This window comes from Equus caballus, chromosome 2 (assembly GCF_041296265.1).
Source record: "Equus caballus isolate H_3958 breed thoroughbred chromosome 2, TB-T2T, whole genome shotgun sequence".
In the NCBI taxonomy this organism is placed as follows: Eukaryota; Metazoa; Chordata; class Mammalia; order Perissodactyla; family Equidae; genus Equus; species Equus caballus.
Genome location: NC_091685.1, coordinates 66,524,250 through 66,547,511, shown reverse-complemented (window position 1 = coordinate 66,547,511; position 23,262 = coordinate 66,524,250). Strand labels below are relative to the sequence as shown.

Here is a 23,262-nt window from a genome sequence, read left to right as displayed (position 1 = left end):
AACAATCTAAGAATTGTAATTCATTACATCATATGAAAGTGAGTGATGAGTCTGCGAATGCTGATGTGAAAGCAGCTGAAGAATTTTTGGAAACTCTAGATAAGCTGATTGGGGAGGAAAATTACTTGCCAGAGCAAATATTCTATATGCATGAAAGCTTCCTATTCTGGAAACAGATTCCTGAGAGGACTTTCATCCATAAGTAGGCCAAGTCAATGCCAGTTTACAAGGCTTTTAAGGACAGGGTAACAGTCTTTCTTGTGGCAATGTTGCAGGCTACAAACTGAAATCCTTTGTGATCCGACACAATGAGGACCCCAGGGCCTTCAAGCACATCAATAAGCACACAGTGCCAGTGCACTACAGGAACAATCAAAAGTCATGGATGACCCAGCTTCTCTTCCAAGATGCCCTCCTGAATTGCTATGCCAGCAAAATAGAGAATTACTGTTTGGAGAATAACATACCTTTCAAGATTTTGCTTATTGTTGATAGTGCTCCTGGACATCTTCCTTTTATTGGTGATCTTAATCCCAATAGCAAAGCAGTGTTTCTCCCTCCAAATACCACCTTTTTGGTCCAACCAGTGGATCAAGGGTTGCAGCGTCTTTTAAGGCCTACTACCTGGGTAGAACCCTTGCCCAGGCTATTGATGCAACTAAGAAAGACACTAATGCAATTCTGGAAGGATTACAATTCTATGACTGCATCAAGAACCTTGCTTGGGGCCGGCCCGGTGGCACAGCGGTTAAGTTCGCACGTTCCGCTTCTTGGCAGCCCAGGGTTCGCCTGTTTGGATCCCAGGTGCGGACATGACACCGCTTGGCAAAAGCCATGCTGTGGTAGGCTTCCCACGTATAAAATAGTGGAAGATGGGCATGGATGTTAGCTCAGGGCCAGTCTTCCTCAGCAAAAAGAGGAGGATTGGCAGTAGTTAGCTCAGGGCTAATCTTTCTCAAAACAAAACAAAACAAAAGAACCTTGCTTGGTCTTGGGGTGGTGTCACCAAGGAGAGTATGAATGGCCTCTGGAAGAAGGCACTCAAGAGCTTTGTCCACAGTTTCAAAGGATTTAGGGATGAGGATGTTGCAAAAATCAACAAGACTCTGGTTGAGATGGCAAACTTGAACTTCAGTGTGGATGAAGATGACATTGAGGAGATCCTAGAGGTGGTCCCTGAGGAACTGACTGATGAGGAGTTGTTGGAACTAGAATGGGGAATGTATAGCTGAAGAAGAAGCAAGAGAAAAGGAAACTGTGGGAGAAGGAAAAGAAGAAGAATATTCACAGTGAAGAAAATTTACAGTGAAGTGTTTAGCAGAAGCTTTTGCGTACCTCAACGATATCCTTAAAAAGTTAGAAAACAGGGACCCCAATACCAAAAGATTTTCATTAATAAAGAGCAGTGTTCATAGCGCATTATCTGATTACAGGAAAATCTATGATGAAAAAAGAAACAAACTAGGCAAACCACCATGGACATATTTCTGAAAAAAGTGTCACCTCCTCAAGAAGAGCCTCAGGCAGGTCCTTCAGGAGGTGTTCCAGAAGAAGGCATTGATAGCGTAGGAGATGAGCTCCATGCATGTTATTGCCCCTGAAGACCTTCCAGTGGGACAAGATGTAAAGGTGAGAGGCAGTGATGTTGATGATCCTGACCTTTTCTAGGCCTAGGCTAGTATGCGTGCTCGTGTATTAGTTTTTAACAAAAAAGTTTAAAAAGTAAAAAAACTAAGTAAATAAATTTAAAAAGAGAAAAAAGTTTATAGAATAAGGATAAAAAGAGACAATATTTTTGTCCAGCTGTACAATGTGTTTGTGTTTTAAGCTATTAAAAGTTTGTAAAGGAAAAAAGTTACAGTAAGCTAAGGTTAATTTATTATTGAAGAAAGAAAAATATTTTTTTATGAATTTAGCATGGCCCAAGTGTACAGTGTTTATAAAATCTATAGTAGTGTAGTGTAGTATGTCCTAGGTCACTCTCTACTCACTCACTGCCTCACCCAGAGCAACTTCCAGTCCTGCAAGCTCCATTCGTGGTAAGTGCCCTGTATAGATGTACCATCTTTCATCTTTTACACTGTATTTTTACTGTACCTGTTCCATGTTTAGATATGTTTAGATACACGAATACTTACCATTGTTTGCATTGCCTAATTGCCTACAGTATTCAGTACAGTAACATGCTGTACAAGTTTGCAGCCTAGAGGAAATAGGCTATATCAACTAGGTTTGTGTAAGTAAACTCTATGATAGTCACACAATGACAAAATTTCCTAACAATGCATTTCTCAGAACGTAACCCCATTGTTAAGCAACACATGACCAAATACATTTTGTTCATCTGTAAAGTGAATTTCTCCCCACATACTATTTATTCCATTACATTCTGAACAGTCTTATCTCAATTTGAGGAATACAATTTATATTTTTAAAAATGAAAATACCATAAGAAAAAGCATTTCATAAATTGTGTACAGAAGAATAAGAAAATGCTTGTCCAGCATTTTCTATTTTAACACTTATGCAATACTGGACTATTGTGCCTATGCTATTTCCCTATGCTATATCCCCAAAGATATCACTTTTAAGGTGAGAGCCACAATGCCTAAGTTGTGATGCTGGGAAAACAGCCAAGGTCATACTGCAATTTTATATTTTCATTTGGTAGATTCTCCCAACCCAATTCTCCTAAGCTGAGGCAGCCAAATAAATGCTTAATTGTCTTTCTGTCATTTTAAGATGTAATAATGAAGGCCTTGGATCATTTTTAGGCTGGGGTTAAATCTTACAGTTGACCCTAGTTACACCAATAAAAATGGGGAGGAAAGTAAACATAAAATGTATTTCTAAGAATTTGACCATCTTCAGCAGACATGATTCTCAAATCACTGAGCAGTGTAATTAGAATTATTTGCTGTGATACAAAACGACATGCAGTTTTCTGTCTACTTGGGGAAATCTGATGTCAGAGGCATCATCATTGATGGCCTTACTATCCCACATAAATACTGCAAAATTTTAGGTATTCCAAAAATATTCAGTAGTCCTACTTTCTCAGTTCACATATTATTGACCTGGTAAATCTTTTAGATGAGAGAAATAGTTTGTGTGCTCCTCAACTATATATCCATTCTAGATATTCAACTAAGTGATATGTTAATTATAAGATAAATATTTTTGATCATGTATTTAAGCCATCATAATGATTCTATTGTACTAGATTCTGAACAAGTTGCTTGTTCCCTCTTTAGATTATAATTCTGGCATTTGATAGCATTGACTACTAGTTGTTGTTATCTGACATGCTTTCCACCAGCATAATGCTTTGTTCAGAATGATTGCATTTGTACCAAGAAACTTGACAAATGTCTTGATACTTCCTAAATGTCCAGTTAATCAAATTTACATTGAAATTTTGATACAAAAAGTCACCCCCTTCCTCACCCTAAAAGTTAAAAAAGTTAAGTAACAAGAGAAACAATTAAGATGAGGGATGATTTGGGTTTTTTTCACTTTAGTAGTCTCATATTGAGATACTCCCATGTTTGTTCATTTATTCAGTAACTATTTACTGAATGCCTCTTATATGCCAAGCACTGGACTAGGTATCAGAGATATGGTGCTGAACTCAGAGCAAATGTCCCTGTCCTGCTGAAGTTGCCACCTGATTAGAAACAGGTGTTAAATCACTAATTTTTCAAATCAAATATACAATTAAAAGTGATAGATGTATTCTAAGAAGAAAAATAAATTACGATAAAATAAAGAGATATGATTTAAATTCACAGGGCTCAGAGAAATCTTTGCACATACATATACACATACACGTAATTCCTTCTCATGTTTGGGGTCTCTGTGTGTACTCACACAGTTCACACACACACATACATACACATATTTGTTTGTGTATATGAAAATGTATATATATCATATATAGAAATGTTTACATGTATATATAATATACATGTAAAATACAGATGCTTTAACATAAGTAGGAGTTAGACAAACAAAGTTGGAGATAAGAGGGAGGAAAGACAGATGCAGAATATGCAAAGGGCCTGAGGTCAGAAACAGTTGACAGAAGGCCAGTGTGGCTGCAGTACAGAAAGAGAGCCAGCAGGAATTAAGACCAGGTGGAGTAAACTGCTAGATTATGCAGAGTTTTACTGGCTACATTAGAGATTTTAAATTTTATACTAATACAATGAGAAGGTTTTGAAGGGTCTTAAGCAAAATAGTGGAGAAGCAGTTTCCCTTTGGCTGTAATGTATAAAATGGTTAGGGTGGGTATGGGAGGTAGTTCTGAAAGTGGGAGAAACAAATAAGAAGTACAGACAGGGTGGTTAAGTTCACGCGCTGCGCTGCAGGCAGCCCAGTGTTTCATTGGTTCGAATCCTGGGTGCAGTCATGGCACTGCTCATCAAACCACGCTGAGGCAGCGTCCCACATGCCACAACTAGAAGGACCCACAACGAAGCATATACAACTATGTACTGGGGGGCTATGAGGAGAAAAAGGAAAAAAATAAAAATCTTTTAAAAAAAAAAGAAGTACAAACAAAAACTGCTGGTAGCTTGGCCAAGAAGGCTTCCTTTTTATACAGAAAAAGTAAATAGAAACAAGAACTCTTTGAAGTAAAGATGGGCTATAGTTGTGAATTGGTGGGAGGTGAAAGGCAAGCTTCTGGCAGAGCAAGTGGATGGTGGATATTTGAGGAAGCACACTGGAGGAGGGAAAGGCTGTGGGCACCCTGAGGAGTCTAGTGCACCCCCTGTTTATTAATTTGAGATGCCTGTGAGCCATCTAGTGGAGATGTCAAGGAGGGAATTCAATGTCTAATTCTAAAGTCCAAAAGAGAGGTTTGAGATTTGCATGTGCATTTCTCTAGCATATAGATGATGTTTAATGTCAGGGAATGGATAAGATGACCTAAATTGAGAGTACTTGTTGAGAAGAGAAGACCAACTATTAAAGAACCTAATATATTGAGTAAGGGTTCTTGATGTTTTTGTGTATATAAAATTTCCCTGGGTTATCTGATAAAATGTAGTCCCAGACTCACTCACTAAAAGTCTGGAATGGAACCCAGAAATATGCATTTAAAAAACATTCCTTATGATTCTGAGGTAGTTGTTTCACTTTGAGAATAAAACATTAGCATTGTTTAAGCTTGAAAAAAACCCAGGGGACAAAAAAGGACATTGCACAATTCTATACAGAATACCTTACATTCAAAAAATGGAAAAACTAAAGGTCAGTGTGCCTGAAGCACAGAGAAAAGTGACCAAAAATGAGGTTGGAGAAATAAGTGAGGACCACATGATGTTGCGTTTTGTAGGCTGTACTAGGAATTTGGGACTTTTTCTTTAAGGTTATCGGAATGCATAAAAGGCTTTAGGCATAATTGACATGACCAGATATATGTTACAGAAAAAATAACTATTTGGAGAGTATAGACTGGTTTTCATATAGAAGACTGAATATGGAGGGTCCAGTTAATAGTTGCAATTCTGCTGGTAATTAGAAATAGGATGGTGATAGTGTAAATGGACCCAATACAGATTGGAGGAAAATGTAGAAAAGAAAATGGCCAGGATTTGATAATGTGTATGATATGGAAAGGGGCAAAAGATAGGGAAAAGGCAGAATGAGCTTATCAAACTGGGTTTTTGGCTTCCCCAAGTGTGTGGAAGATGGAACCAATCATGGCCATAGGAAATGTTGGAAGAGAAATTGGCTTTGTGGTATTAGGTATAGGCGGGAAGATCATGAGTGTTGTTTCTACATGATGAGCTTGAATGAAATGCTAAAATGAAGATGTTAAACAGGCCTCACAGTGGAGACTCATAAATGTATACAGGCGGAGATAGTAACTAAAGCTGTGAATGTCTGTAGGAGCATCTGTGAAGAAGAAATGGCATACAGGAATTGCTCTCTGAGCAAGGACAGTGAGTCCTACTGTGCCACAGTCAAAAAGAGCACTGCCTAACTGATAAATGTCTATTATATTAGATTTGTTGTCTAAGAAATTGGAAAGAATTGTAAAGGACTTTCATAGAAATCCTCAATTATAAATACTGCATATGAGAATGACGTGAAGTAACACTAGGAATTTTATCAGGAATTATTCAAAGCCAGTTACTTTTTTTTAAAGTAACAAGAATTGACATGGGAAAAGGTACAATGAAAAAGACGTTACTATTTTCCATCGATTTTAATGTCTATATATCTGAAGTGCAAAAGTTTATAAATCAAGTTGATATTAACCTCACAGACTATTAAAAAACATTCTAAGTATATATTGCTTTCTAACACAGTTTGTCAACCCTTAATAATGACACCTGTCAATTTATCTCCTCAACTTGGCTATAAATCTATTTGTACCAAGAGTCGGATTATTTGATTCTTTGAATCTTTTGAAATACTTGGCTCAATTCTGATTATTTAGCTAATATTCAGTACTTTTTTTTAGTCTCTAGATAAAATCTATTCGAATTTTTAGCATGCTAAATGAAAAATGGTGTGGACTTCTCCTTTGACTTAATTTTATAAAATCAAGGAACCAATAGCCAGATTATCTCCTACTGTTAAAGAGAGAAGCTGATGTGAAGTTAATCAGAGGGAGACTTCTGAAAATAAACAAAGACCTTACCTTGAAAAATCAGAGACAATTGTCTACTACAAAAGAGAAACATTTTATTGATATAAATACATTTCATTTATATTACTTTTACTACCTGACAAGCACCATGAATAATTACTAAAGAATTATACTCTTTAAGAAAAGTGGAAAAACTTCTCTTTATCTTTAGTTAGGAAAAAAAGAAAGTTAATATTTTACAGCACACACACAAACTCAAACCTACTCACTATTTTAGGCTATGTGTTTCCTATTTGAGTTAAAAAAAAATACTGAGAAAATAGGTATGTTGCTCAAGACACCAAGGCAATAACAAAATTACGGGATTTTTCAGCATCTTCACTCTTAATTCAATTTATTATTTGGAGCCTGTGGAGAGTAAGGTAAAAAAGTATAAATCAGAATATAGAATTTTCTGCTTTATAAGAATTCCAAGAACAAATGGCCATCAAAGAAAGAAAACAATAATTAAAAGAAAGGGAAATTGGAAGGAAAAAGGACAGAAGGAAGGAATAGAGAAAGAGATAAGGAAGGGAAAGAGGGAGGGAGGGCAGGAGAAAGGAAAGAAGGAAGGAAGGGAGAGAGAGGAAGAGAGGAAGAAAAGAAAGTAGAAAGATGGAACTAAGGAAGAAGGAAAAGAAAGAAAGGAATGATGAAGAGAGGGAGGGAGAGAAGGAAAAAGGATGGAAGGGTGGGGAGACTTTCTTTTACAAAAGATGTTTTAAAGGTTTAGTATTTTCTAGATTTATTATTTCGATTTATCTGGTACTTGATATTTTCATCTTCATTATACAAACTATGCTTCTTTTTGTATGTAAACAAAGTTTTGCAGAAAATAAAAATGCCAGTCAGTCTGCAGCATTCCTCACACTTTGAAATGACTCTCAAGTACCTGTTCAAGTCCGTTAAAGTCCTATTTAGCCTCAGAACTCCTGAGGGTTCGTTATTGTGTTATCATACCTACTACATCTCCCATCTCTGGAGAGAACAAAATACTTAAGCAACTGTGGAGAAGGCTAGAACAAGTTAAGGAAATGCCCTATGATCCCAGACAACTTTACAGACTAAAGTATGTCCCAAGTGAACATTTTCTATAGTGAACATTTATGGAATGTGGTGCAAGTCAGTCTATAGAATTAATCTTTAAGTGCTTTGTCTCTTAAATAATCTCTTTATTAGAATAATATCTACCCATTCTTTTAAATATTCATAATATGTCTATCTTCCTCAACAGCCTGTTCACTGTACAATTAAATGATGTATGTACTGACAAAATACTGTTAATATTGTGGTATGTAATATGTTTCCTAGTGTACTTAGTCCTTTCGCCAAGTAATTTAGACCTTAAGTTACAAATAACATTAAAAGTAAAATTTATATATCACCATATATTTTATAGATTGTGTTTATAAATAATGTTTATTTCATAAAGGTGTTATAGTTACTGAGACACATTACAAAATTTTACTAAGTGTAAATTATTTAGTCATGAATTATAAAAGCTAAAAAAAAGTAGAGCAAAATGAAATTTTACTTAATAGCTGATTATTTTTTCTTCATTCTGAACCTCCATTTCTCTGACGTCAGAAAACATATTCTAAATTTTTAGCCCAAGCCACTGAGTTCTTGAAAAATTTAAGATTTTTGTCCTAGTCACAGTGTGATTTATCAATTCTAAATCAGGCATACTCATCGTGCCACTCCACCATTTCTTCATCTCATAATATACTTATGTGCTTAGAAGTACTCAAAATAGTAGAGAAGATTAGTCATAGTTAACCCACAAATGCTGACAAGCCTTGGCTAGTCACCTAGGCTAACATAGATACCAGCAAACACCCAATGTCTTTGTAGTATGGTTCCACCACATAGACAGTAACCACTATTCATTTCAATGAATGGCAACTGAGTTCTTGGAGACTTGTCTGACATACTTGATCCTCTTTCAGATGAAAGCATACTCCTTACTCTCCTTATCTCACTTTATGTTCACACAGATCTCTCTGAAAATATTTCATTTTTCCAAGGGATCATTTATGGCTGGTAGTCAGTTAATACTCCCAAGAACTTCTATTGTGCACAAAAGGAACGTTTGAGCCATGGGGAACCCTATTGTCTCCCATCTGGTTCTGCCACTCCAGAACCTGTACCCCCTCCCACAGTGTTCTCGTCCTGTACAGTGAAGGTGGCATCTACCACTGGTTCTGGTGCTCTGTAAACCCCAGCTAAGGAATACAATTCAGATATTTTTCTTTTGCTTGCTTCTTCCTGCTAATTCACTATCCCTACTCCCTCAACCATTCTCTCCCATTTCAATGCTGGAGATCTAAAGGAGGGTATTCAGAAGAGACAAGGAAAACAGAACATACAGGAAGCTATTATTATGTCTGAGTTCCTTACCGCTGGTTAAAGAGACAGAACATAGTAACCAGGGGAGAGCTAACCTCTGTGAAAAAAAACAAGATAGAAAAATCCAGCCCCATAGTGTAGGTAAAATGGTTCTTTTTATGTTTCCTCCACATTAGTTCTCTCCTAGAGCTATAAACTAGTGTCTGGTGGCTCAGACTAGCTGAGAATGGCTAAGCCCATCAGCTGCTCCTTAACATTCTTCTGAAAAATCTGAGGATAATATTAACTTTAAAGCACACAATTCCCTTGTAAACAGTAGCCAACAGTGCAGAGTTTCATTGTCATATCCTGTTTGAACCTGTAGTAGAATCCATTAAGTGTGGAAAGAAAAATATCTGTTGCCTACAAACTGATGATAGTAACCTAAGTTACAGTTTATAGAGATGAAAGAAAAGAACCAGATATTTTTCAGAAGGTTAGTGCCAGAAAAAAGCTAAAGAATATGTGTCTCTATGTTCCTTTTTACAGATAAGAAAAAGCTCCAGGGCGATTAAATGATACGCCCATAGACACAAAATGAGTTAACCGTAATTTGAGACTGGAACAGTGAAGAGCCTCTTATGATTCTCAAATTAACACTTTTTCTACTGTATCACACTTCTCCAAACCTAATAATTTATTTATACATTATCATTAAGGAATTGCAGAACAAGCTGTCTTCTATCATCATCATTATTACTGTGGCAAATATGAGTTGAGAAAAAATATTAAAGAAAATATTCGTTAATTGCCTACTAGTTGCCAGATGCTGGGTTCGGCTTTTGGAGGTAGGGTGGTGGGGAGAATAAAATGATAGTTTTGCCTTATTTGGGAGATGAGAAATTGACAGCTGGAGGATAAGTAATATTCAAAGAAGTAAAGGAAAAACTGAGTATTTTCTGTAGTTTCCTCCACTGAAATTCAGAGAGGACTGAAACCACTGTGGTTGGAGTTGTCTTGAAAGACTTCATGGGCAAGTTAAGATCTCTGTAATCTGGAGGGCTGGATAGGATTTAGATAAGCAGTGATATTTATAAAAACACAGCTTTATGAGCAAGGAGTAATTCGTGCTCAGCTGTTTTTATTAAGCCTTCTAAAACCCTGACAGTTATGGATTTGCCCACAAATGTCATGTGACAAGGTATAAGTGAAACTTTTTAAAAGTCAAAGTTCCTATCTATAAAAAAAATAAATAAAAAACAACGAAAGAGCACAGAGGACATGCTTGGAGTGGATAATATAAGAACTTGGTAGAATATTGCCTCAGAGAAAGAGATAGCCTTTTATGCAAAGACATAGAGAAGCTCTAGACAGTGTCATCAGGTATTCCTCTCAACTTTAGAGAAGATGACTAGAGGAGAGACCCTTTCTATTCCCTAGATCTGTTTAGGAAATGACTGAGCAATTCTTTTGTATAGTAGGAGAAAGGGCATTGTAGTGGCTTCAGAAATATGTGGAAAATAAATTTTATTTCAAAATGACTGAAGAAGTTGTTCAAAGCAAAAAAAATTAAAAAGTCAACTGGCTACTCTGGTTTTACTGTTTGAAAGCAAAAGAGCTTGCAATCTGTAGTCCCTCTCTCTCCCTGTTTGGGTCTCTCAGTCTTTTTTGCTCTAACTCTCTTGCTTCTCCTTTGTTCCTCCTCATTTCCCTTTCATTCTTTCTTGTTTTCTCATAAATTTAGGAATATGGTGTAATAATGGAAATCGCATATTTAGAATGGTGCTCCCATCAAGATAAATGCATATAAAGGCCAAAAAGAAAAAGGAAAAAAAGAGAGGGAGAGAGAGCAGCAGCAATAGCAGAGGCATTAGTTACAGATACATCTGAATGCAAATTCTGATTCATTTACATTCTGTTCTTGTGAATTGAGGCTGGTTAATTAATCTCGCTGAGTTTTATATTCAACATCTGTAAAATAGAAATAATAAAACTCTCACATCAGATGGTTACAAGAGGCCTAATGCAGTTCTGGCCTAACAGAGTAATAAAAAAATTTAATTCTCATCCTTACTTCCTTGCTAGAAGTCAATAAATATTTCATATTTTCTTTTCTCTACTATAAGAAGAGTAGATACCCGTGAAATTTTGCTATAATTAGATGCAAGTGAAGTGTTGTATTTTTTAAGTAATCCACTGACATCTGAAAAGGATATTTTCCCATGGATGAAACACAGTTAAATATTTTCAGTGTGTTTGAGTTAGTTTTGAATCAATGGACCTATTTTCTGACACTCTTCAATTTTTTTTCATAGAGAAGAATGGAAACATGCAACTATTTTGAAATGTGCACATAGGCACTTGTACTAAACCACACATCTCAGATTTTATGGAAAAAATGTGAATATTTTAGAAAGCTGAGTTTAATTTTTCAAACATGGTTTGCCCAATATACTCTTAAATTCAAAAACAATGTCTATGCTATTTCATATGACTTCACTCTAAGTAAAAATAAAACTTGGAGTAATATTGACAATATCAGACAAAAATTTTTGAATAGTCTTGTGAAAAATTCACATTTTGGAATAGTAGGCCCCCAATACTATTTTTCTTATGATAAACTTTCTAGGCATCTTTTTAGGTATCATGGAATTTCATCATGAATAAAGAATATAAAGTGTCAATATCTCTAAAATACTGTAGTCACTTGTGTACTTTATGCTCAAGATGATGCTCAGATCAGAAAGAACTGGGGGAGACACTTAAGCAGGAAGGAAAATCTGAAAAAGAAACAAGGTAAACATTTATATTTAACTATTCACTGTATCCAGGCAACCAAAAATAAATAAATAAAACAGTAATATTTTCAAGTTAAATTATACTTTAGAGGAAACAGAGAAACTAGCATTAAAATGGAAAATAATACTGCTGTAAGTTTGCTATTCTTTGTCTGATTTCAGATATCTATGAATTGGATAAATTTTCTGATGAAATGAAATCAATCACATTTCTTATGCCTCCTTAAACAAATTCTACCACAAAATTTAGAAATCTCATGATGCTAACCCCGGTTATACTTTGCTTTATGCTCTAAGGTATTGCATTTCTTTCTAAAGTATTAAAAACTGAATCTACAACTTAAAGTCAGCATGAGAATGACCCTGAATAAAATAGAATATGTCAGAATAATATTGTTTTTCGAAAGTCCTTATTTTATTGTACTTGTATATGCCCCAGAGTTAACGTACACAGAAGTGACCTGTAATGTGAAAAGTAATGTAATGATATTAGCTATCACTTAGCCTATGTTTTCTTTCTCTTTTTCATGCCTCTTATTTTTCTTCTTTTTTTCTCTTTCTTTTTTTCTTTCTCTCATTTCTTTTTCGTATTCATTCAGCACTTATTGAACAGCCACTCACCTCCAGGCAGAGAATAGGTGAGAAAGCTATGCACTTTGCTTTTAGAGATTTATTTTCTGTCGCTATACACATTTCCTATTACCATAAGCCCTCTTTTAGACTTGTTTCCAAAGACAGTTTCTGAGCCTTACAAGGAAATGACACTGAGAACTTGAGTCTGATCAAAACCTTATCTTCTAACTTGATCTATGTATCATCTGGCTGTTTCAAAAATTAAGATGAATCATTAAACAGCAGGGAATTTCCAACTTAGAAAATATTAAAGGTAATGTAGATCAGATTCTGAATATAGTTCTATGTAAATGATTCATGAAAACAGAAGTCGAAATGTGTTGTTCAAGTGACTGGTCACGTGCAGTAAATAATTACATCTCAATGAATTGTACCTTACTCCTTTGACAATCTATGCCTTTCTCAAAATGGAGAAGAATACTAGCAGTAATTATTCAGGGTTTTATTACCATGTTTCTTTTTTATTTAAGTATCTTACACTTCACTGAAACCCGGTCATTCAAGCAGGTGGCCACGGAAACTCAGCATTTTCCCTTTGCTCTTCTTGACCTCTCCATTCTTCCTCCCCAATCAGTTGCTGCCATATACTGTTCCTTGTTACCAGGCTATATCTTTTCTGCCTTTGGCCCAGGAGAAGTCCAGATTATGTGGAGTAGGGGAGAGGAAGAAGAAAGGATAATAAAGCTTCAGAGCCACTGCTCTTCCAGTTTCTCACACCTGGTTCATTTCCCCAGATGTCTCAAAACATCCATGCCATGGACCTTTTTCTGTTACTCAGCTCAAAATCCTCCCTCAGTCTCATAAATCAATTGAGCCTGGGCTGTGACCGCTCTGAGTCTTGATTCCCTCAATATGCTACAACTTCACTAGATTCATTCCTCCTCCTCCTGAAGCATTTATTGCTGCATTTGCCAACCCCTTAAACTGTAGACTGAAAGGGTTCGAGGACTATATTTTTTGTTGTTTTTAATTGTTTTCATCATTTTATCTTTAAAGAAATTATTATTTTTCAGTGAAATATTGTCGACCTACAAACTGCTTTTAATATTCTCTTCTTCAAAAATTTATTTGAAATGACAGGAGTTTTTATAAAAACAAAATTAAATCCAAATCAACAATAGAAGACCTAGAAAACTGCAATTCAGTTACACCACCACAAGACTAGAAGCAATAGGAGCTGAGAAAGACATGGGTAAAGGGTAGTCAATTGGGAAAATAGAGAAGACCGTAACCAGCTACACTTGGACGACACCACACCCTCGGGGGATGACTGGCTCCATCCTTAAGATACAATCAGGAGAAAGACTCTCTTGTGTGGGGTTTCTGCAGTAGAAGACTAATAAGTTGGTTTTTATGGAGAGAAAGATGGCCCAAGAGACCAGAAAACCTATGAAGACAATAAGAAACAGAAGGATAACGTGTACCTCCTAAAGAAAAGCCCTATCTCTTCTCCACACCAACAAGTCAAATCAATACGAAGAAGGCTTATGCTGAAGAAAAGCATAGAGGTAAAGGATATACTCAAGAACTTTACCAAAAGGTTTCCAATAAAGATAAGAGGGTTAGTTCAGCAAGCAAAGGGAAAGATAATATTGCTACAACTACTACTACTACTTGGTTTTAAATTTACATATAGAATTTATTAGTGCCACACATGGTACTAAACATATTACGTGCATGAATTCATGTAATTATCACAATATCATAGATATTGTTATCCTCGATACAGATAAGGAAAATGAGGTTTAGAAAAGTCTAGGACCTTCACCAATTTCTTACAGCAAATACATGAAAGAGCCACAGTTTGGGCCACAGTTTTGCCTGCCTCCAACAGATTTGTTTTTAATGCCCAAGAGCTAGCTTTAAATTTCCAATTTGAACTATAATGTAAAAGTTTCCACTTATTGTATTGGCAAATACTTAAGTGATTGTAATGTTAATGTTAGCTAGGCTTGTGAGAGTGTAATTTTGTGAAGCATTTTCAGCAAGTAATCTGTCAATAAGTTGATTGCAACCTGCGAAAGATGAATCAAAGGAGGAATGATTAAATAAAGTATTAGTTGCTACATATAACGGAATACTATGCAGTCTTTAAAAATTTGAGGTCAATCTCTACCTACTGACATGAAAATGTATCCAGATGCTATAGACTGTTTGTGTCCCCCTAAAGCTTATATGTTGAGATTCTAACTCCCAATGTGATGGTGTTATGAAGTGGGGCTTTTGGTAGGTGATTAAGTCATGAGTGCAAAGCCCTCATGAATGGGATTAGTGGCCTTATAAAAGAGACCCCAGAGAGTTCCCTTGCCCCTTCCACCATGTAAGGACATAGCCTTTTATGAACCAGCAAAGAGGCTCTCACCAGACACCAAATCACCTGATGTCTTTATCTTGGACTTCCCAGCCTCCAGAACTGCAAGAAAGAAATAGTTGTTGTTTAAGCCACTCAGTCTTTGGCATTTTTGTTATGGCAGCCCAAATGGACTAAGACACCAGCATGTAAAGTAAAAAGAGCATCTTGCATTATATGTAGTAAGATCATATTTTTAAAGATTATATGTATGAGTGTATCACATATGTGTGCATATATTTACTTGCACATCAAACTATTAACAGTGTCCTTTTAAAAAGGAGATGGTCTTAAAGAACATTAAACAAAAAGGATCTTTTATTTTTCTTTTACTAATGAATTTTCTTTTTTAACAATTTTTAAAAAAACATGTATTTCCTATTCTTTTTGTAACATGAGAGTGAAAAAAATAAACTAAAAATGGATTTACCCAAACACAACAAGTCATAATTTCTATATCCAAATGAGAAATCAGTCTTTTGTAAAACTACCTGAAATCTGCAAACTGTATAAACAAAACCACAGATGTTTGAAATATAATAGCAATTTGTTTTCACTTTCTATCATTTTCATGTGTGTTAATATTATCTGGGATTTTCAGTAATGATATAAAGGAAATATTCTAAAATTTGGTCATGTTGATATTGTTATTCTTAGAAAACACACTATTTTCTGTTTTCTTTGGAAATGAGTTGAAGAGGGTGATTTTAATAGCAATTAGACTAAATGACAACCGGGAGCATTTTATAGCCATTTATTTCTTTGACTTTCTAGAATATCTTATCATTGCAATTGTTTGTGTGAGACTATAGGTTTGAGATGGGGCAAATACTTGATCCAACTGCAATCAAAGAAGCTATAGCATATACAAGAATACGTCACCTGTGGCAACATCTTCATTGGTACCACCATAGGGTGTTATATTAGTCTACTCAGCTGCCATAACAAAATACCTCAGTCTGGGGGACTTAGCAGAAATTTATTTTCTCACAGCTCTGGAGACTGGAAGTCCAAGACTAAGGTGCCAGCAGGATTGGCTTCTGGTGAGGCCTCTCTCCTTGGCTTGCAGATAGCCACCTTCTCATGGCCTTTCCTCTGAGTGAGCACAGAGAGAGAGAGAGATCCCTTTTGTCCTCTTAAGAGGAGACCAGTCCTAGCGGATTACAGCCGAACTAGACCCTAATGACTTCATTTCACTTTAATTACCTCCTTAAAGACCATGTCTCCAGATATAGTCACACTGGGTGTCAAGGCTTCAACATATAAATTTGTTGAATTCCATAACAGGCGTAACAGGCATTGTCTTTTTTTTCTATTAAGATATCTAGTCTATCTCAGAAATACGGTTAATTGACTTCACAAGTTCTAATCGTTTCATTTTTGTTGGTTGTGGCAGGGGGCAGGAAGAAGGGTGAATAAAATGCTAATACATAATTGTAAATACCTAGTCTCTTTTTTTCAGAAAATATTTTTGGTAGTGTTATGTATAACCTTTACAATTTTATTTAGTATTTTTATTTTATTGTAAAATATGTGTCTGTGTACATACCAAATAATAAATTGTAATATCAGGCATCAGGAAATAAGTATTATAATCAAAGTTTCCTCATTCATCATTTGCCTGAGAATATAAATAAAGTCATTTCTACATTAATTTCTGAAACTCAGCAGTTTCTAGACCCTAGACTCTTATCTAAGTAAACCAGTCCCTTGCTAAATCTCCTTTTAAAAAAATCTCTGCTAGCCGGCGAGAATTTCTCTTGCGTGATCCAAGTTAAAGCCTGAGCATGAACTTTATAAAGCACTTCCAGTGACTCTTCTGCTTAAGGTTCTTAAATTTGGCTTAAGAAATTGAACTCCCCCACCCTGAGGCGACCAGAATTGACATTATATGGGTGTGGATCTTGATTTTTCTTAGGGTTTGGTATTTTATTTTCTAGCCTGTTTCAGTCGGCTTGGGCTACCATAACAAAATACCATAAACCAGGTGGCTTAAATAACAGAAATTTATTTCTCACAGTTCTGGAGGCTGGTGAATCGAAGATCAAGGTGCTGGCCAATTCAGTTCTTAGTGAGAGCTCTCTTCGTGGCATACAGACAGCCACCTCCCTGATGCATCCTCATATGGCATAGGGAGAGAGCCCTGGTGTCTCCTCCTGTTATTATAAGGCCACCAGTCCTGGTGGATTAGGGCATCACCCTATGACCTCATTTAACCTTAGGACTTTCTCTCAAACTCCTGTCTCCAAATACAGTCACATTGAGGTTTAGCACTTCAACATAGGAATTCTGGGGGATCACAAACATTCACTCTGTAACACAGACTCCCATACAAATTGGAAGTGGCAATTTGGAGTGACTTTGGAATTTGAAGTGGCGAATTGGAAGTGGTTTGAAGAAACATAACCAGAAGGGTTAGTATCATTGCCATGGCTGTGCTTCAAATTTCACTCTGCCTTCTTGTCTTCCAATCCCAAATGGATGAGAAGATCAAAACACTTCAACATATAGTATACTGAAAATATCCACTTTAGATTCAATGGAATTTCTTGATTTTTCTCCTTTTTTGCACTTTCCCAAATAAATTTAAACTCTTAGATCCCAGGAAATCATTGTTTTTAAGTATTTCTTAGAGTTTTCTGATAGTTTCATGCTCAATTAACGATCTAATACATGCACCATTTTTCATACAAAAATGACTCTAAAAATTTGCCCACAGGGTTGAATTTAAGCGGCCAATATGTAATTTTTCATCCATTTTGTACTTGTTTTCAAAATAATGGGCTGTTGTACTAAATTCAACTAGTTTTGTTTTCTTGTGTTTTGTTTTTCAACTTTGCTTGTTTGTTTAAACATTGTGTGTGTACAAACATAAAAGACAGAAGAAATCAAAAAGGGTAGAATAAAAACTGCTTTTACATGCCCTAGAATTTTTCCAAAGATTCTAAAGGATTTGAGTATAAAAGAGGAAAAGTTGTATTTGTATTTCTTGGAAGTAGCTGCAGTAGCACATTTGAGCAAAATAAGTCAATCTCTGTCTCTTGTCATTATGTGAAGACTAAGAATTTTTTTTTTAAGATATATCTCATGGAAAAGAGTCTTTTCTTTTCTTCTCATTATTTTAGCAAGAGCTATCATTTCCTGAGGTGACTGTGGGAGCATGACCACGCAGTTACCTACTGGTTCTCATTATATTTTAGCCTAATAGGAACAGGAATAATTTCAGCCTTGCTCCTCAGTGGTTGTAAATGTGCTTATTATCTGTGTCTCCTCTGAATTTGCAGGAGTACAATATGTTCCATCGCTTGTTTGTTTGTCAGCAAGAAGAAAATATTTTTTTATGGTCCCTGTTCATGCTAAGTTCTAAAGGGAATGAGAATGCTGGATCTTACTATAAAAAATTGGTTGTATTAAAGATCAAATGATGTATCCTCCAAATTATTTAATTCATAAAAATTTAATAATAGTCTATGTGAAGTATATTAGTATTTTCTTTAGCTTTATTTCTTTTTTTAATTTTATTTTTGTTTGTATAGCAGTAACATTGGATTATAACATTAAATAACTTTCAGATGTACCTCATAATATATTTCAAATTTTCTTCATCATGTTCACCACCCAAAGACTAACTGCAATCCATCACCACACACATGAGCTGAATCACCCCTTTCCCCCTCCTACGCCCCGCTGTCCCCTCTGGTAACCATGAATCCGATCTTTGTTGCTATGTGTTTGTTTGTCATAGTTTTTATCTTCTACTTATGAGTGAGATCATATGGTATTTGACTTTCTCCCTCTGATTTATTTCACTTAGCATAATTCCCTCAAGGTCCATCCATGTTCTCACAAATGGCTGGATTTCATCCTTTGTCATGGCTGAGTAACATTTCATTGTGTATATATACCACATCTTATTTATCCATTCGTTGCTTGATTGGCAACTAGGTTGCTTCCAAGTCTTGGCTATTGTGTACAATGCTGCCATGAACATAGGGGTGCATGTATCTTTATGCATTTGTGATTCCAAGTTCTTTGGATAAATACCCAGCAGTGGAATAGCTGGATCATATGGTAGTTCTATTCTTAATTTTCTGAGGAAACTCCACACTGTTTTCCACAGTGGCTGCACCAGTTTACACTCCTACAAGCAGTGCACGAGGATTCCCTTCTCCCCACATCCTCCCCAACACCTGTATTGTTAATTACAGCCATTCTGACCAGAGTGAGGTGATATCTCATTGTAGTTTTGATTTGCCTTTCCCTGATAGTTAATGATGTTGAACATGTTTTCATGCACCTACTGGCTATCTGTATATCTTATTTGGATAAATCTCTGTTCAGATCTTTTGCCCAGTTTTTAACTGGGTTGTTGGTTTTTTGTTGTTGAGGTGTATGTGTTCTTTGTATATTTTGGATGTTAACCCCTTATCCAATATATGGTTTGCAAGTATCTTCTCCCAATTGTTATGCTGTCTTTTAATTTGTCAATGGTTTCCTTTGCTGTGCAGAATCTTTTTAGTTTGATGTAGTCCCATTTGTTTATTTTTTCTTTTGTTTCTCTCATCCAATCAGACAAGGTACTTGAAAATATGCTGCTTAGACCAATGTCAAAGATCATGCTGCCTATCTTTTCTTCTAGAAATTTCTAGGTCTCAGGTCTTACATGCAAGTCTTTAATCCACTTTGAGTTGACTTTGTGCACGAGGAAAGGTGATGGTCTACTTTCATTCTTTTGCACGTGGCTGTCCAGTTTTCCCAACACCATTTATTGAAGAGACTCTCCTTTCTCCATTGTATGCTCTTGGCTCCCTTGTCGAAAATTAGCTGTCCATGTATGTGTGGGTTTATTTCTGGGCTCTTGATTCTGTTCCATTGATCTATGTGTCTATTTTTGTGCCACTACCTGCTGTTTTGGTTACTATAGCTTTGTAGTTATATTTTGAAATCAGGGAGTGTGATACCTTTAGCTTTGTTATTTTTCCTCAGGAATCCTTTGGCTATTTGGGGTCTTTTGTTGTTCCATATAAACTTTAGGATTCTTTATTCTGTTTCTGTAAAAAATGTTGGAACTTTGATAGGGATTGCATTGAATATATAGATTGCTTTATGAAGTATGGACATTTTAACTATGTTAATTCTTTCAATCCAAGAGCATGGAATATCTTTCCATTTCTTTGTGTCTTCTTCGATTTCTTTCAACAATGTTTTGTATTTTTCAGTGTACAATTCTTTCAGTTAAGTTTACTCCTAGGTATTTTATTTTTTTTGTTGCAATTGTAAATGGGATTGTATTCTTAATTTCTCTTTCTGCTACTTTGTTGTTAGTGTATAGAAACTCAACTGATTTTTGCATGTTGATTTTGTATCCGAGAGTTGACTGTATTCATTTATTATTTCTAAAAGTTTTTTAGTAGATTCTTTAGGGTTTTCTAGATATAAAACCATGTCGTCCACAAATAGTGACAGCTTCATTTCTTCTTCCAATTTGGATCCCTTTTATTTCTTTTTCTTGCCTGATTGCTCTGGCTATGACCTCCAATACTATGTTAAATAAAAGTGGTGAAAGTGAGCATCCTTGTCTTGTTCCTGTTCTTAGAGGGATAGCTTTCAGTTTCCCTCCATTGAGAATGATATTCGCTGTGGGTTTGTCATATGTGGCCTTTATTATGTTGAGGTATTTTCCTTCTATACTCATTTTATTTAGAGTTTTTATCGTAAATGGATGCTGTATCTCGTCAAATGTTTTCTCTGCATCTATTGAGATGATCATGTGATTTTTATTTCTCATTTTGTTAATGTTGTGTATCACATTGATTGATGTGTGGATATTGAACCATCCCTGCATCCCTTGAATAAAACCCACTTGATCATGATGTATGATCTTTTTAATGTATTGTTGTATTCGATTTGCTAGTATTTTTTTGAGGATTTTTCATTGATGTTCATCAGTGATATTGGCCTGTAATTTTCTTTTTTTGTGTGGTCCTTGTCTGGTGTTGGTATCAGGATAATGTTGGCTTTGTAGAATGAGTTAGGAAGCCTCCCCTCCTCTTCAACTTTTTGGAACAGTTTGAGAAGGATAGATATTAAGTCTTCTTTGAATCTTTGGTAGAATTCACCAGGGAAGCCATCTGGTCCTGGACTATTATTTTTGGGGAGGTTTTTGATTACTGTTTTAATCTCATTACTGGTGATTGGTCTATTCAAATTCTCTGCTTCTTCTTGGTCCAGTTTTGGAAGGTTGTATGATTCTAAGAACTTATCCATTTCTTCTAGATTATCCAATTTGTTGGCATTTAGCTTTTCATAGTATTCTCCTATAATCTTTTATATTTCTGAGGTGTCTGTTGTAATTTCTCCTCTTTTATTTCTGATTTTATTTATTTGAGCCTTCTCTCTTTTTTTCTTGGTGAGTCTAATTAAAGGTTTGTCATTTTTGTTATCTTTTCAAAGAACCAGCTCTTGGTTTCTTAGTCTCTATTTCATTTATTTCTGCTCTGATTTTTATTATTTCCTTCTTTCTGCTCTTTTGGCTTTGTTTGTTCTTCTTTTTCCAGTTCCTTTAGGTGCAGTGTTAGATTGTTTATTTGGGAGTTTTCTTCTTTGCTGACATAGACCTGAATTGCTATGAACTTTCCTCCTAGAACTGCTTTTGTTGTATCCCATAGATTTTGGCATGTCGTATTTTCATTTTCATTTGCCTCTAGGTATTTTTTAATTTCTCCTTTGATTTCTTCATTGACCCTGTACTTGGAAGTCTGTTTCATTTCTTAAGTTAGGAATTTTAAGCTGTTATTTCTTCAAATAGATTCTCTGCACCTTTGTCTTTCTCCTCTCCTTCTGGGACACCTATAATATGAATGTTAGTGTGCTTGATATTGTCACAGGGTTCCCTTTGGATATTCTCATTCTGTCTAATTCTTTTTTCTTTTGTCCATTCAGCTTGGGTGATTTCCTCTAGTCTTTCTTCCAGCTTGCTGACCTGTTCTTCTGTATCATCTACTCTATTATTGAGTCCCTCTAGTGAATTTTTCATTTTCAGTATTGTATTCATTTCTGATTGCTTCTTTTTTATATTTTCCAATTCTTTGTTGATGTTCTCACTGTGTTCATCCAGTCTTCTCCCAATATCATTAAGCATTCTTATGAGTTTTTGTTTGAACTCTTTGTCAGGTAAGTTGCTTATTTCTATTTCATTTAGTTCTCTTTCTGGAGTTTTCCCCTGTTCCCTTGCTTGGAATATATTCCTTTGCCTCCTCGTTATGCATCTTTCTCTGTACTTATATCTATGCATTAGGTGAGTTAGCTATGTCTCCTGAGCTTGGAGAAGTGGCCCTATGTAAAAGATGCCTTTTGAGGCTCAGCAGTGTGCTTCCCTCTCGTCACCAGTCCAAATGATCCAGGAGTGACCCCTATTTGGGCTACATGTGTCCGTCTGCTGTGGCAGGGTTGCTTTTACTGCAGGTACTAGGGAGTCTAGTCTTTCCCTCCCTGGCCAGCTGTTTGTAAATTAGGTTTGAGGAGCCCCAGCATCATTGGCTGCAAGGTCTAATAGCACACTCCTGTTGCAATTTTCCTGTTAATTGAGTATGTACCCATTGTGGTTGGTTGCTAGGTTCGGGGCTTATAGTTGCTGTAGACCTCAGGCCTGCAAGGCTATTGTCAGCTCTCTTAAGATTGCAGCTGAGTGGGGCTGTCCCTAAGTACAGGAGCACCCAATTGTTTCAGGCTCTGGAAGGTGAAGTTGATACTCTTTGTGGCTGATTGAGAAGCACAGGTTTTCTGCTCCTGTTAAGTCCCACTCCCCACAGGTCCACACACACCGTCAACACATCCTTGGTCTGTGCACACTTCCTGACCCCCTGGAACATACCCAGTCACCCAATTGCAGAGGCCCCCACCTCTCCAACAACACCCCCCACATTTCACCTGCCCCACAAAGGTGGATACACTCACCTGCCTATAGAGGATAAAGGCACCCAGCCTATGCAAGCCAACAAGTAGCCTGAGGGCTTGCTGTTGGGTGGGGCCAGTCCCTAGTGCAGGCTTCATGCCATGGCTGAACTGAAATAAATCTGTGCTCTAGAGGGTGTGGCAGGCCCCTGGGCTATCAGGCCAGGGGAAAAACTTCAAGTGCAACTGTAAAGGTCTGTATCAGCACACCTGTACTTGGTCACAACCATGGCCACCACCAATATCTGCATCTCAGGAGACATCTCACCTCTCACTGAGATGTGCCTAGAGCCTACCAGGTGAGTCTCTTTTCACCAAAAGATGGTACAGCTGTCTTTTTGGTGACTTGAGGTTGCTCTCTGAGATGAGTGAATTTGTGTGTGGGCCCTTTAAAAGCCAGATTTTGGGGGGCTTTCCTCTGATAGCTTTTCCCTCTTGCAGTTAATAGCCAGTGAAGCCACATAGTAGGACACTCGTCTCAGTTGTGGTGAGTCTGAAGGATGCTTATAGCAGAAATGTGCCCTACCAATGTCCCCACTTCTCCAGGGAGGGCTGCA

At 36.4% G+C, this 23,262-nt stretch overlaps 1 protein-coding gene across 21 annotated transcripts in view; it reads right to left on the bottom strand.

Annotated features, from left to right (window-relative positions):
* DEFB135 (defensin beta 135) overlaps window positions 1-23,262 on the bottom strand; it is a 317,402-nt gene that overhangs the window by 112,517 nt on the left and 181,623 nt on the right. For 10 of the 21 annotated variants that reach the window (XM_070261326.1, XM_070261327.1, XM_070261330.1 and 7 more), the window contains one exon: window positions 468-1,228. The exons of 10 other annotated variants lie outside the window; for them this stretch is intronic. The gene's annotated coding sequence lies outside the window, so the exon portion shown is untranslated. Of the gene's footprint in view, window positions 1-467; window positions 23,259-23,262 lie in introns of those variants that run through there. One more of the 21 variants, XM_070261331.1, reaches the window with a different exon arrangement.